Genomic DNA, 15,184 nt, shown 5'->3' with positions numbered 1-15,184 from the left:
TTTTTTCCAAGGGCGATTTTTTTTTTTCTTCTCTTTCTGTCTCTTCCCCCCTCCCCTCCCCGCGACTTCTTAATAGTAATGAGAAACAGCAGCAAAGGAGAACCAGTCTTCTGTGGCTGGCAAGCCTGTTGCTTCACTGTCAGGGGATTCTGAATAAGCAGCTTCTCTGTTTCGGTACATGACTAACGCTGTGCTGGAGCAGCCAGGTTGGGAGGCTGAAGAATTGTTAGGACCCATAGTACAAAGGAATGAGTACCAAATGGTTTACCTTCGCTGCGAGGAGGAAAAACACAAGCTAGGGTATGCACAAAGAAAAATGAGAAGACACTGAAACAAAGTGTTCAGTGATTTGTAAGAAAAACCCCTCATGGAGGTGCTGGGGATCGAACCCAGGGCCTCAGGCATGCTAAGCATGCGCTCTACCACTGAGCTACACCCCCTACTTACTGTGCACACTTTCTACCACTGAGCTACAATCCCTTACCTGCCCCCACGTGAAATTGCCTTATATTCCTGATTTGTTACACACCACTGTCTAAAAGTGAGGGCTTAAGGCGTGATAGGTTTAAGTCCACTATGTTTAACTCGTGTTTCTGAAACTTCTGAACGGAATCTTGTCTTGAAGCTGTGTCAAGAGGAGAAAAACATTCTAGACCAAAAGACCCTTGGATCTCCCACAGCTGTCATCTAGTTCAAGAACTGTCTGTGTCCGTTTCCGCCCACCTGGAGCAAAGGCCCAGGGTTGAATCTTCTGGTATGTCTTCAGATTCTCTCCTGTTTTAAGCGGTGGCTCACGCCTATAATCCCGGCACTTTGGGAGGCCGAGGCGGCTGGATCACGAAGTCAAGAGACCGAGACCATCCTGGTCAACAAGGTGAAACCCCGTCTCTACTAAATATACAACAATTAGCTGGGCATGCTGGTGTGGGCCTGTAATCCCAGCTATTCGGGAGGCCGAGGCAGGAGAATTGCTTGAACCCGGGAGGAGGGGGTTTCCGTGAGCCGAGATTGCGCCATTGCACTACAGCCTGGGTAACAACAGTGGAACTCCGTCTCAAAAAAGAAAAAAAAAAACCTTCTCTGCCTATGAAGCTGCCAACACACACACACACACACACACACACACACACACACACACACGGTAGAGCCAGAGAATGTAAACACTAGTTCTGTGAATGTTGCAGAGGAAACCTAGATCCAGGTGAGGAGATAAGACATTAATGCACAAAAATCAACTAAAAACGAATTTAAAACTTAAACTTAAGCTCCAAAACTAAAATTCCTTGAAGAAAGCAGGAGGACAGATTCTTGACATTGGTCTAAGCAATGATTTCTTGAGTATGACACCAAAAGTACAGGCCACAAAGGCAAAAATAAGACTATAGCAAACTAAAAAGCTTCTTCACAACTAAGAAAACAGTCAACGGAGAAAAAAGGCAACTATGGAATGGGAGAAAATATCTGCGAATTATTTATCTGATAAGGGGTTAATATATTAGTACAAGAATCCTGTTAGAAATGCATTTGCTTTCTAGGACAAAATCTTTGCTCTAAGTTTTTTTTAAACAGCTATGTATTTTTTTTTTAATTTATTTTTATTTTATAGAGTAGAATTGAGGCAGGGGGCTGTGGCTTATGCTTGTAATCCCAGCACTTTGGGAGGCTGAGGCAGGTGGATCATTAGGTCGGGAGTTTGAGATCAGCCTGACCAACATGGTGAAACCCTGTCTCTACTAAAAAAAAATAATAATAAAAAAATACATAGCCCGGCGTGGTGGCGCATGCCTGTAATTCTAGCTATTCAGGAGGCTGAGGCAGGAGACTTGCTGGAACCCAGGAGGTGGAGGTTGCCTTGAGCTAAAATTGCCCCATTGCACTCCAGCCTGGGGGTGAGAGCAAGACTCTGTATCAGAAAATAAATAAATAGAGTATAATTGTAGAACAGTCTTAGATTTACAGAAAAATTTAGAAGATTTTATGGAGTTCCCACATGCCCTGCACTCAATATTTCTACTCTTATGATAGTCCTTACTTTTAAGGTGGTAGTTTTCTGCTGGGCAAGGTGGCTCACGCCTGTAATCCCAGCACTTTGGGAGGCTGAGGCCGGCAGATCACTTGAGATCAGGAGTTCGAGACTACCCTGGCCAACATGGTGAAAGCCTGTCTAGTAAAAGTACAAAAATTAGCCAGGTGTGGTGGCCTGCACCTGTAATCCCAGCTACTCGGGAGGCTGAGACAGGAGAATCGCTTGCACCCAGGAAGCGGAGGTTGCAGTGAGCCGAGACTGTGCCACTGCACTCCAGCCTGGACAACAGAGTGAGATTCCATCTCAAAACAGAAAAAAAAGTTACTTTTGTGTTTGTTAAATTCATGAAACAAGTGGGACAAGACCATAAACTGGAAAAACTAAACCCATCCCTAATTACTTATGCCTCTGAGGCTTTTTTTTTTTTTTTTCTTTACTGGCTTGCAGAAAGCTCCCGAAAACACGCAGAAAGTAAAGCTGTTTTCTAACGGCAAAGACACAACCATGAAGGGACTCAGACCCTCAATCTTCTGATCTAGAATCAGATGCCTTAACCATTAGGCCACGCGGCCACACACAAGTAGCTTTTTTCAATGTGAAGACTAACGTGTAGTGGGGAAACGCTGAGTTTCTGTTTTCAAACTTTTAACTTCGTAATTGGAGATTTAACAACTTGAAAGCGGGGGTGAGAGAAAAGGCGGGCAAGGAGGCCTCCAGGAGGAATAAAACTTCATCTAAAATTCCTAATAGCAATTCCTTAGAATTATGAACTGCGAGATGATCAGAAGTGACAATCCTCTGAAGGCTCTCTTCTCCAAGTTAGTAATAATGATGATGAAATTTCAGGTACAGAAATATGAGCCAGGAACTAAACTCTGCAGTGAAGGAGTGGACACAACAGCGTCAGGAGAGGGAGCATCATTGTTTCACATGTTCTGACGTTTTCCGTTTCAAAGATTCGGTGGTGCTTCCTCCTGGGAGGAAAGCCTGTAAGCTAAAGGAGAGCTCCCCCTGGAAAAAAAGACACTGGAGACCGTAACAGGTGGAAGGTAGGGAGGGCTCCAGGACTGAAAAACTGCCTGTCGGGTACCATGCCGACAACATGGGTGACGGGTCCAATGGTGCCCCAGACATCAGCAGCACGCAACACACCCTTGTCCCAAACCTGCACACGTACTCCCTGAATCTACTTTTTTTTTTTTTTTTTTTTTTTTTTTGAGGCGGAGTTTCGCTTTTGTTACCCAGGCTGGAGTGCAATGGTGCGATCTCGGCTCACGGCAACCTCCACCTCCTGGGTTCAGGCGATTCTCCTGCCTCAGCCTCCCGAGTAGCTGGGATTACAGGCACGCGCCACCATGCCCAGCTAATTTTTTGTATTTTTAGTAGAGACGGGGTTTCACCATGTTGACCAGGATGGTCTCGATCTCTTGACCTCGTGATCCACCCGCCTCGGCCTCCCCAAGTGCTGGGATTACAGGCTTGAGCCACCGCGCCCAGACTGAATATTTCTAACAACAGTATTTTGTGAGGAATCCAAGACAGATTTGAAAGCATGACATTCTTAATCTCGCTACATCGATAATATGTCTAGATAATTTCACTGAGGAAATGAATGGAGGAGGGTGTCTGTACACAAAGGCTTCCATAATTGAGCTTTGAAAAAATAGCAGTATTTACTTATTTAGATGAAACCAGACAATCTGCCAAGACCTGAATCAAATTGGTGGATGTATTAGACCTTTAAAGAAAGAATCTCCCAATGTAGCTACTTTATTAGGCATTTTACAAAAAACCCAAAATGCATTACCCTAATAATCTTCATAACTTTAGAATTTGGAAAACGCAGCATTTCCTGTAAGGTGTGATCCAGTGTGCAGCAAGCATTCACTCACACACACAGAAAGAATTAAGATCTGCAGCCCTTACGGTCTGGTTATTGACCTGACGTGTGCGTGTGTGTGTGCGTGTGTGTGTGTGTGTTGGGGAGTGGGGCTTATACTGAAAGGAAGAGATAAAGAAAACTCACTGAATAAAGGTTTTCTATTCATATATCGGTTTTCCATTCTTTTGTCTATGTCTTTCAGAATAAGACATACAAATGGCAAACAGATATGTGAAAAGGTGCTCAACACCATTGCTCATCAAATAAGTGCGAATCAAAATTAAAATGAAATATTATCTCACCCAAGTTAAAATGACTTTCATCCAAAAGACAGACAAGAATGTGGAGAAAGGGGAACCCCAGTATCCTCTTGGTGGGAATGTAAATTAGCACAACTGCCGTGGAGAACAGTATAGAGGTTGCTCAGAAAACTAAAAATTGTACCGTATTATCCAGCAACCCCTGCTAGGCATATACTCAAAAGAAAGGAAATCAGTATATCAAAGAGACATCTGCACTCTGGTGTTTCCTGCAGCACTATTCGCAATAGCCAGAAAAATCCTAAGTGCCCATCAACAGATAAATGAATAAAGTAAATGTGGTAATATACACAATGGAGTACTATCAGTCATGAAAGAATGAGATCCTGTCATTTGCTAAGTCGATGGAACTACGTTCTGTGCGGGAAATTATATACATATATATATATATATATATATATATATATATATATATATCAACTCACCAGACTATGGAGGATTCATCACCCGACCGGGCAGCAGCAGCTCCGCAGTCCGCCAACCACCTGTGCACAGACGAGGAGAGGTCTCGTGAAGCTTTGGCGCAGTCTGGGACCCTCACTCCTTTTGCAACAAGTTGTTTGGCATGAGGCCCAGTCACCAGAGCTTTTCACAACAGGGCTCAAGGAACACAAAAAAAGTCAATTTGTTTTTGCAATTGTCTGGTTTTTTTTCAATAACTAACATATGGGAATAGATTGAAATAGAGGTTTCTCCAAAACAGCGCGGGATGAACACCTCAAGGGGCTCACACGACCTGTTCCGGGACTTGGTGGCCATGGTTTGTGACCACGTTCATTTAAGCTCAAATATAATATTTAACTTTTCCTTCCCAAACTAGAAGACATTATGTTAAGCCAGGAACAGAAAGTAACACTTCACGTATTCGCTCTCATTTCCGGAAGCCAAAAATAAAACAATGGAACTCATGAGGACAGAGGTAGAATGATGGTTACCCGAGGCTGGGAAGGCTATTGGGGTGGGCGGTGAGATGGTTAATGGACAGAAAAAAATAGAAGGAACAAGAGCTCTCATTTGATAGCACCACAGGGTGATGACAGTCAACAAAAATTTACTGTACATTTAAAAATAGCTCAAGGAGTATAACTGGAATGTTTGTAACATAAAGAAATGTTAAGGTGTTAAGGTGCTGGATGCCTTGTTTACCGTAATGTGATTATTACATGTTGTGTACCTGCATCAAAATATCCCATGTATCATATACATACATATATATGTACTATGTTCCCATAAAAATTTAAAAATTTAAAAATTCATAGATGAAAAAAAATCTATAAAAATAAAAAAAGAAAGAAAAGATCCATTATTACTTCCTGCCTTTGTCTATCTGTGTTCGAAGAACGAAAATCTGGCAGAAAAAGGCTTGCTGTGTTTAACGCCACTGTTTCTAAAACCATTGGACGGTGACCAGCAAACGCGGCACTGAAAGCTAAACCCAAAGACACTTTTCTCGTGGGCTTCCCTCCCTGGCCAGCCAGACCGCCCGCCTGAGGCCCACTTGCCAAAGTGACGCCTGGGTGGCAGGTGGCAGCTCCATCCACCGACAGAAAGGGGTCCTATGGAAAGTTCTTTTGCGTCTTCAAATTCCTCCTCCTTCGTCTCCCTTCCCCGCTTCCTACAAAGACTGCAGGAACACCCTACTGAGAGACAGGAACAAAAGCTGCGCTGCTGCCTGGACAGGTTTAGGTCGCCGGCAATTGGCAGGAAGGAAACGCTCTGTACCCAGCAGCTCCGCAGCGCTTTTCGCAGAAGATGCCGCATCTCAGGTTACGAAAACCTGCACAAAGGAGATGTTTAAAAAGAGAAAAAGAAAATGTTCTTAGCGATTACAATGTCTCCCTTAAACAGGGTCTTGGAAATGAGGAGAACTCAAGTCCTGTGATTTACAAACTGTAACACGAAACATAAAATGAACTGAAAAAAATAGAGAGACCTAGATTAGATATTCCTTGGAACACCAAACTCAAGAGCCTGGATAGCTCAGTCGGTAGAGCATCAGACTTTTAATCTGAGGGTCCAGGGTTCAAGTCCCTGTTCAGGCGGACTACTCAGACGTTTTACCTTAGACCAGGAGTCCCCAACCTCCAGTACACTAACTGGGTACCAAGCATCACGGCAGGAGAGCAGGAAGTTTTATCTGTACTTAAAGCAGCTCTCATCGCTCCTGTGACGGCCTGAGATGATCTCCTTCCTCCCAGATGAGCTGAGGCGTCAGATTTTCACAGGAGCGCATGAAAAGATCTAGGTTGTGGGCCCCCTGTGAGAATCTAATTTCTGATGATCCCTAACTTGTTCTCTAGGTTGTGGGTTCCTTATGAGAATCTAAGGGCTTGAGGATCCCTCACTCTTTTCCATAACTGCTACATGGGACCATCTAGTTGCAGGAAAACAATCTCAAGGCTTCCAGGGATTCTACATTATGGTGAGCTGGATACTTATTTCATTATATGTTACAATGTAATAACAATAAAAATAAAGTGCACAATAAACCTGATGTGTTTGAATCATCCCCCAGCCCCCGCTCCCTCATCCATGGAAAAATTGTCCTTCATGAAACGGGGTCTCTGGTGCCAAAAAGGTGGAGAACTGCTGCCCTGGAGAGTTTATACCAATTAAGCACAAGAAGAGGTTCAGATACTTGTTCCTACAGTGACTAAAGCTTTGCTACTTCATGCTTTGCAGATGTGAAAACATTTACATGATGAAATTACCAGCCTTAAGGGATTGCCTTAGTGAAGCTGTTTTCCAAACACCAGAATACAGAAATCTAAACTATGTAGAGATTGTTGACCTGGAGATTTGCTTTCTTATGTAATTTTTAGAGAAGAGTCTCCTTCAACGGTTGACTGAAAACAAAATCAATCAAAAGTTTTAAACTCTAAAAACAGATAAAGAGATAATGAAAGCAACAAAAGAGACACACACCTTACAGAGAAAACCATTCGAATAACAGTGGATATCTTATCAGAAATCACAGAGGTCAGAAAGAGTGGCACAACAGTTTTCAAGGACGGAAAGAACAGAATTGTTGATTCTGAATTCTGTATCCATAGAAAATACCCTTTAGAACTGAAGAAGAACTCAAGATATTTTCAGAGCAAAGAAAACTGAGATAATTACCTGCTAGCAGAATTATCCTAAACAAAATAGCTAAATTTCTCTAGACAGAAAAGAAATGATAAAAGAAAAAATCACTGCCATTGGCAAATAGAGGTCTGGAGTTTGAGACCAGCCTGACCAACATGGAGAAACCCGTCTCTACTAAAAACACAAAATTACCCAGGAACAGTGGCGAAAGCCTATAATCCAAGTTATTCGGGAGGCTGAGGCAGGAGAATGTCTTGAACTCGGGAGGTGGAGGTTGTGATGAGCCAGGATCATACCATTGCACTCCAGCCTGGGCAACAAGACTGAAACTCCATATCAAAAAAAAAAAAAAAAAAAAGGCAGTAACAGTACAAATAGAAAACAAACAAACAAAAACTGCTAGACTTAACCCCTAACATATCAATAATTACATTAAATGTAAATGGTCTAAGTGCACCAATTAAAAGACAGACATAAATAGATTAGAAAATATAATTCAACTACATGCTGTCTATTGGAAACATTTCAAATATAATTACACAGACAGGTTGAAATTAAGAGGATAAAAACGTGTAACATGCAAATATTAATTTAAAGAGAGCAAAAGTGAATATATTAATATAATATAAACTTTATTTTTTGACATGGAATTTCACTCTTGTCACCCAGGCTACAGTGCAGTGGCATGATCTCTGCTCACTGCAACTTCCACCTCCTGGGTTCAAGTGGTTCTTTTGCCTCAGACTCCCAAGTAGCTGGAATTACAGACATGTGCCACCATGCCTGGCTAATAATTGTATTTTTAGTACAGACAGAGTTTCACCATGTTAACCAGGCTGATCTCAAACTCATGATGTCAGGTGATCCACCTGCCTTTACCTCCCAAAGTGCTGGGATTACAGACATGAGCCACTGCATCTGGCCTAATATAAACTTTAGAACAAAGAAAAAATTTTTTATTCCAAAACAGAGCTTTATTTATTAATGATTATTTAGTTTCTGCATTAAAATCACCAATTGTTCCTCACTGGTTTTATTTTTATTTTTTAACACATGTCAATTTTTGGGGGTTGCTTAGAACAAAGAAAAAATTTAAAAATCCACCAAGAAGGCATAACAATCCTAATACGTATAAACCAAACAGAGTTGTAAAATATGTAAGGAAAAAAAAGATAGGCCAGGCACGGTGGCTCACACCTATAATCCTAGCACTTTAGGAGGCCGAGGCAGGTGGATTGCCAGGTCAAGAGATTGAGCCCATCCTGGTCAACATGATGAAACCTTGTCTCTACTAAAAATACAAAAATTAGCTGGGCGTGGTGTCACGTGCCTGTAGTCCCAGCTACTCAGGAGGCTGAGGCAGGAGAATTGTTTGAACTCAGGAGGTTGCAGTGAGCTGAGATTGTGCCATTGTACTCCAGCCTGGGTAACAAGAGCAAAACTCCGTCACAAAAAAAAAAGAAAAGATAAAATGTTTAAAAATAGACAAATCCACAATTACATTAGAGCCTTCAACACTTCTGTCATAATAATCTATAGAACAACTGAACAGAAAATCAGCAAGCATATTGAAGAACTCAAAATCATCTTCAGCCAACAGAATCAGTCAACGTTTATAGAAGAGTTCACACAAGAAAAGCAGAACACACACTCATTTCAAATCCACCCAGAACATAGATCAAGATAGAACATATCCTGGGCCATAAAGCAAACCTCACATTTAAAAGAGTTGACTCATACAGTCTGATCCCTGACCACAACGAAATCAGACTAAAAGTCAGTCACAAAAGACAACAGAAAAATACCCAAATACTTGGAAAATGAACAACACACTCCTAAACAGTCTGTAGGACAAAGAGAAAGCCTTCATAGATATAAAAAATAAATTGGCCGGGTTCGGTGGCTCACGCCTGTAATCCCAACACTTTGGGAGGCTGAGGCGGGTGGATCACGAGGTCAAGAGATCGAGACCATCCTGGTCAACATGGTGAAACCCCGTCTCTACTAAAAATACAAAAAATTAGCTGGGCATGGTGGCGCGTGCCTGTAGTCCCAGCTACTCGGGAGACTGAGGCAGGAGAATTGCTTGAACCCAGAAGGCGGAGGTTGCGGTGAGCCGAGATCGCGCCATTGCACTCCAGCCTGGGTAACAAGAGAGAAACTCCGTCTCAAAAATTAATTAATTAATTAACCTGAATAAAAATGAAAACAGAATATATCAAAATTTTCAAGACAACCTCCAAAAACACTGAGAGAGAAATGCATAGCACTGACAGCATACATTAGGGGGGAAAAAAGCCTCGAGTCAGTCATCTAAGCTCTTACTTGAAGAACCCAGGTGGTGACAAAAGCAAAATCAACCCAAAGCCAATAGAAAAAAGATAACAATAAAAATAAGAGCAAAAATCAATGAAACTGAGCATTAAAAAAAAAAAAAAAAAAAACCAGAAAAACAAACAACAATTCAAAAAAACTAGTTCCTTTAGAAGATCAATAAAAGAAGACTGCTAGTAAGACTGGGAAATCTTAGGAAGAGAGATGACACAAATTACCAATATCAGGAATAAAAAGAGGATATCACTGTAGACTCTGCCGATATCAAAAGGATATGTTTTTGGATAATTTCCTCCAAAAAATTTATCCCGGCGCGATGGCTCACACCTGTATTCCCAGCACTTTCACAGCCTGAGGAGGGTGGATCGCCTGAGGTCGGGAGTTCGAGACCAGCCTGGCCATCATAGTAAAATCACATCTCTACTAAAATTACAAAAAATTAGCCGGGCGTGGTGGCGGGTGCCCTCAATCCCAGCTACCTGGGAGACTGAGGCAGGAGAATCGCTTAAACCTGGGAGGCGGAGGTTGCAGTGAGCGGAGATCACGGTATTTCATTCCAGCCTGGGCAACAAGAAACAAGAGTGAAATTCTGTCTCAAAAAAAGAGATTCTCTTAAAAACCTTTTACTCCTCTGTGTGAGGTCGGAGCCTTCCCAGTAGGAAACAACATTCCTCGACTCTCGGTTTATCTCGCCTTGCGTTTCTCCCCAGCTGGACTCAGCCTCAGCCTGTGCTGCAGAAATGTTTAAAGTCGAGCATGCAAAGAAGGGGAAAAAGGAAAAACAGAACGCTATGTGGAAATTAAAATAGCAGCTACATGTGAATCTTAACACAGTGCTTAAAATGTGCATAAACGAGACTGGGAGTGCCCTGCACTTTTGTGAAAAGTTCAGAAGTAAACAGGAGAGATGTTTGAGAGGAGTCAAGCACCAGCTGGCAGGGAAAGGGAAGAGGCAGGCTAGGGCGAAAAAATGGAGGCAGAAAAGCACCCTCAAGATTATCAGGAACATATATATAATATATATATATATCATATCCTAAAATATATATGAGGGAATATATTGTATCCTAAGAGTATATACCGATATAGCATATCCTAATAATATAATTAATATGACATAAATTGTTAAATAATATAAATACATGTTATAATCATATCATTTATTATATAACATTAATATAATATATTAATACAATATTTTATATATTATATGTAGTATGATACATTATATCATGAACAACTCTTTACACACAAATTTGACAAGAGATAGACTAATTCCTTGAAAAACACAAATTAACACAACTAAACTCAATATGGAATACGTGTGTGTGTGTGTGTGTGTGTGTGTAAATATATATATATTTGAACCGCAGTCTTGCTCTGTCTCCCAGGCTGGAGGGCAGTGGCACAATCTCAGCTCATTGCATCCTCTGCCTCCCGGGTTCAAGCAATTCTCTTGCCTCAGACTCTCAAGCAGCTGGGATTACAGGCATGCACCACCACGCCTGGCCAGTTTTTGTATTTTTGTTTGTTTTTGTTAAAATCTGGGGTACAGGTACAGATCTTGCAGGATGGTTGCATAGGTACACACGTGCCATGGTGTTTTGCTGCCTCCATCCCCCTGTCACCTACGTTAGGTATTTCTCCTAATGTTATCCTTCTCCAGCCTTCCCACCCCCTGCTATAATTTTTGTATTTTTAGTAGAGACGGGGTTTCACCATTTGGCAGGCTGGTCTCAAACTCCTAACCTCGTGATCTACCCACCTTGGCCTTCCAAAGTGCTGGAATTATAGGAGTGAGCCACTGTGCCATGCTGAAATATATTTTTTTATAACCCTGTAACTATTAAGGGAATTAAATTTGTAACATAATTTTAAAAAAAGTAATCTTTAACTGCAAGAAAATTTCACTGAAGAATTCTAAGAAGCACTTAAAGAATTAAAACATGGTCTACACAATCTATTCTAATAAACAGAAGACAGAAAACTTCCATTCATTTATGAAGGTATATTATCCTGATGCCAAAACCAGGTAAATACAGTACAAAATAATAAGTATTGGTGCACAAATACTTACCAAAATGTTATCAAATAGAATTCAGCAATATACAAGAAGCATTATACACCATGACCAAGTGGGGTTTATTCCAGGAGTGTGAGACTAGGTAGATTTAAGAACAATCACTGCAATTCACCACATTAACAGGATAAAAACACACACACACACAATCATATCAAAGTAGAAAAAGCATTTGTCAAACTTTAATAGCTACTCATGATTAAAAAAAAGAAGTCTCAGAAAAATAGGAATAGAGAACAGCTAACACTGTGCTTCATGGTAAAAGACAGAATGTGTATTAGTTTGTTTTCACACTGCTATGAAGACACTACCTGAGACTGTGTATTTTTTTTTTTTAGATGGCACCTCCCTCTGCTACCCAGGCTGGAATACAGTGGCATGATCTTGGCTCACTGCAATCTCCACCTCCCAGGTTCAAGCGATTTTTCTGCCTCAGCCTCTGGAGCAGCTGGGACTACAGGCACATGCCACCACACCTGGTAATTTTTATATTTTTAGTAGAAACAGAGATTCACCATATTGGCCGGGCTTGTCTCAGACTCATGGCCTCATGATCCATCCGCCTCAGCCTCCCAAAGTAATGGGATTACAGGCATGAGCCACCATCCCCGGCAAGACTGGGTAACTTATAAAGGAAATAGGTTTAACTGACTCACAGTTCCACAAGGCCGAGAAGGCCTCAGGAAACTTAAATCATGGCAGAAGGCAAAGGGGAAGCAAGGACCTTCTTTACATGACAGCAGGAGAAAGAAGTATGAGCGGAAGAGGAACTTGCCAAACACTTATAAAACCATCAGATCTCATGAAAACTCACTCAATACCACCAGAACAGCACAAGGGAAGCCAATCACCAACCACGATCCAATCACCTCCCGCTAGGTTTCTCCCACTGAGTCAAAGGAATTAGAAAAATTATTTAAAATATAGAGGGAATAGTCTATCTAATTTCAAGACTATTGCATTACCGTGTTGTATTCTTGCGCTATTCTATTGTTACTACAGTAATTAAGATGGTAATTACTACAGTAATTAAGGTACATGGATTAATAGAGCAGAATGAAAAAATAAATGCACACAAATATTCTTAACTGGTTTTTGACAAAGTCGCATAAACGGTAATTCCATGAAGGAAAAATAAGTCTCATGCCTTCACAAAATTCAATGGATCGCACGTGGTGGGTCAGGTGACTCATGGCTATAATCCCAGCACTTTGGGAGGCTGAAGCGAATGGATCAACTGAGGTGAGGAGTTTGAGACCAGCCTGACCAACATGGCAAAACCCCATCTCTACTATAAAAAAAAAAAAAAAAAATAGAAAAAGATTAGCTGGGTGTGGTGGTGCATGCCTGTAATCCCAGCTACTTGGGAGGCTGAGGCAGGAGACTTGTTTGAACCGAAGATTGCACCATTCCACTCCAGCCTCAGCAACAAGAGCGAAACTCTGCCTCAAAAAAAAAAAAAAAAAAAAAAAATGGATGGCAGATATGAATGTAAAATGTAAAACTATAAAACTGTGAGGAAAAAACATGGAAGATAATCTTTTGGATCTAGCACTATGCAGATAATTTTACAGTTGACACTGAAACGTGATCCACTGAAACGGAGATCCTGTACATGCTGGTTCCTTTTTCTTCCTTTCCTCTCCTGCTGTGTCAGTTGCTTTAGCTGATACAGAGGCTGACCAAACAGGAATGAAATAAGAGAGCACTGAAGGCAGCGAATTGGGTCATGGATTTACTTTTTATGTGACAAAGAAATAAGAGAAAAGGAAAAGGAGACAGAGAGAAAAAGAGAGGAAAGAAGGAAAGAGAAAAAGAAGAAAGAGAGAGAGAGAAAGAGAAGGGCGAGTGTAGTGATAAGAAAGGAAAGAAAATGGTCTCGAAAGCGTCTCCTGGCTCAAAGAAACTGGTGAGTCCTTCTGCAGGAAAATCAGTCTCTTGTGTGTGACCACCAAAATCACCTAAACTACTGACAGTCTCAAAGAGATAATAAATCCACCCCATCCCTGATGTAAGGCAAATACAAACCTCACTGGGTTTGCTTGGTGGTTTGAGTTTTTTTTAATTGAGAATAAGCAGGGAACCCCAGGAGCGACTCTTCCTCCTCAGCAGGTGCCTGGCCTATACATCCTTCTGAAACCTCTAGATCAGTGCTCTCAAACTGCAGCATCAGAGTCACTTGAGGGCTTATTCAAACACAGGTGGCTGGGCCCCACCCTCTGCAATTCTGACTCCATAGATCTGCGGTGGGGCCTGGAATTTGGCATTCCCATGGTAGCACCCTAATCCCTCACCCCTTGCTCTCCACTGTGACTAACATGCCATTATGTGCTTAAAGTCTCTAGAGAGGACCAGTGGGTAGAAGGGGGAGAAATAAGTACGAAACGACAAGAAAATACGTGGCATGTCTGCCTTACCTTCCAGCAAAAACAATATATTTTATAACAAACATGTGATTGGCCGGCGGCGGGGGGAGGGGGAGCGCACAGGAAATCCTCAGCTAAGCAGGTTTCACCAGACAATACCCCTCCTGGACGCTGGTTATGGATATTTTCACTGGACAAAAGAATCAAGAAGTAAGGACATCCCAGCCTGATACCGTGTTAGACGGGAGGATGGTGACAGACATCACATTCTGCTGCCTCTCGCAGATGCTTTGATCCAACAGCAAGAGTGCACGCAGAGGGCAGCCGTTTTGAAACACAGCATTGGAAACCCCCAAAAGGTGCCGTCAGTGGACAGGATTTCCTGGAGTTCCCTGGTCGCACAAAGCAGATGTGATGGGATTGACAGAGAAAGAACAAATAATTTTTTTTTAATCAGAAGAAATGCCAATACACCTGTAATTTACTCACCTTTTACTCTGCATCTGTTTTCCATCATGACAGAAAAGTTTGCTCTACTTTTTCATATGGGGCCTCTGTTTGCTCTTAACAGAGGTTTCCAGGAAATGTTTTATTTTTTATTTTATTTTGAGACAGAGTTTGCTCTTGTTGCCCAGGCTGGAGTGCAATGGCACCATCTCGGCTCACCGCAACCTCCACGTCCCGGGTTCCAGCGATTCTCTTGCCTCAGCCTCCCAAGTAGCTGGGACTACAGGCGCGCACCACCATGCCCGGCTAATTTTGTGTTTTTAGTAGAAACGGGGTTTCTTCATTTCGGTCAGGCTGGTCTTGAACTCCCGACCTCAGGTGATCCGCTCCCGTCAGCCTCCCAAAGTGCTGAGATTACAGGCGTGAGCCACGGCTCCCGGCCCCCAGTGTTTTATTTTAACGAGGAAAATGGAGTGACTGAGGAAATACAGAAAAATGAATCAATCGTAGGGAGTATCAGTAGGGAGTGTGTTGCTCTGTGATTTCCTCACCTCCGGGGTGGAAGGCCTCTAATTCCCCGACAGTCTTCCTCGGTTGTCCAGCGTGGTCCTGCCACTCCATCTCCAGCGGCTGGAGAGCCAC

The 15,184-nt window shown here is 42.1% G+C and overlaps 2 non-coding genes across 2 annotated transcripts; one reads left to right on the top strand and one right to left on the bottom strand.

The window, feature by feature from the left end:
* Positions 1–368: 368 nt before the first annotated feature.
* TRNAA-AGC (transfer RNA alanine (anticodon AGC)) lies at positions 369–440 on the bottom strand. Its single transcript has one exon. It is a non-coding gene; the product is annotated as a tRNA-Ala (tRNA).
* Positions 441–6,197: 5,757 nt separating this feature from the next.
* On the top strand, positions 6,198–6,270 carry TRNAK-UUU (transfer RNA lysine (anticodon UUU)). Its single transcript has one exon. It is a non-coding gene; the product is annotated as a tRNA-Lys (tRNA).
* Positions 6,271–15,184: the final 8,914 nt, after the last annotated feature.

The sequence above is a fragment of the Callithrix jacchus genome, chromosome 4 (assembly GCF_049354715.1).
Source record: "Callithrix jacchus isolate 240 chromosome 4, calJac240_pri, whole genome shotgun sequence".
Lineage (NCBI taxonomy): Eukaryota > Metazoa > Chordata > Mammalia > Primates > Cebidae > Callithrix > Callithrix jacchus.
The sequence above is the reverse complement of the archived record's forward strand: the minus strand, read 5'-3'. Positions and strand labels throughout refer to the sequence as shown.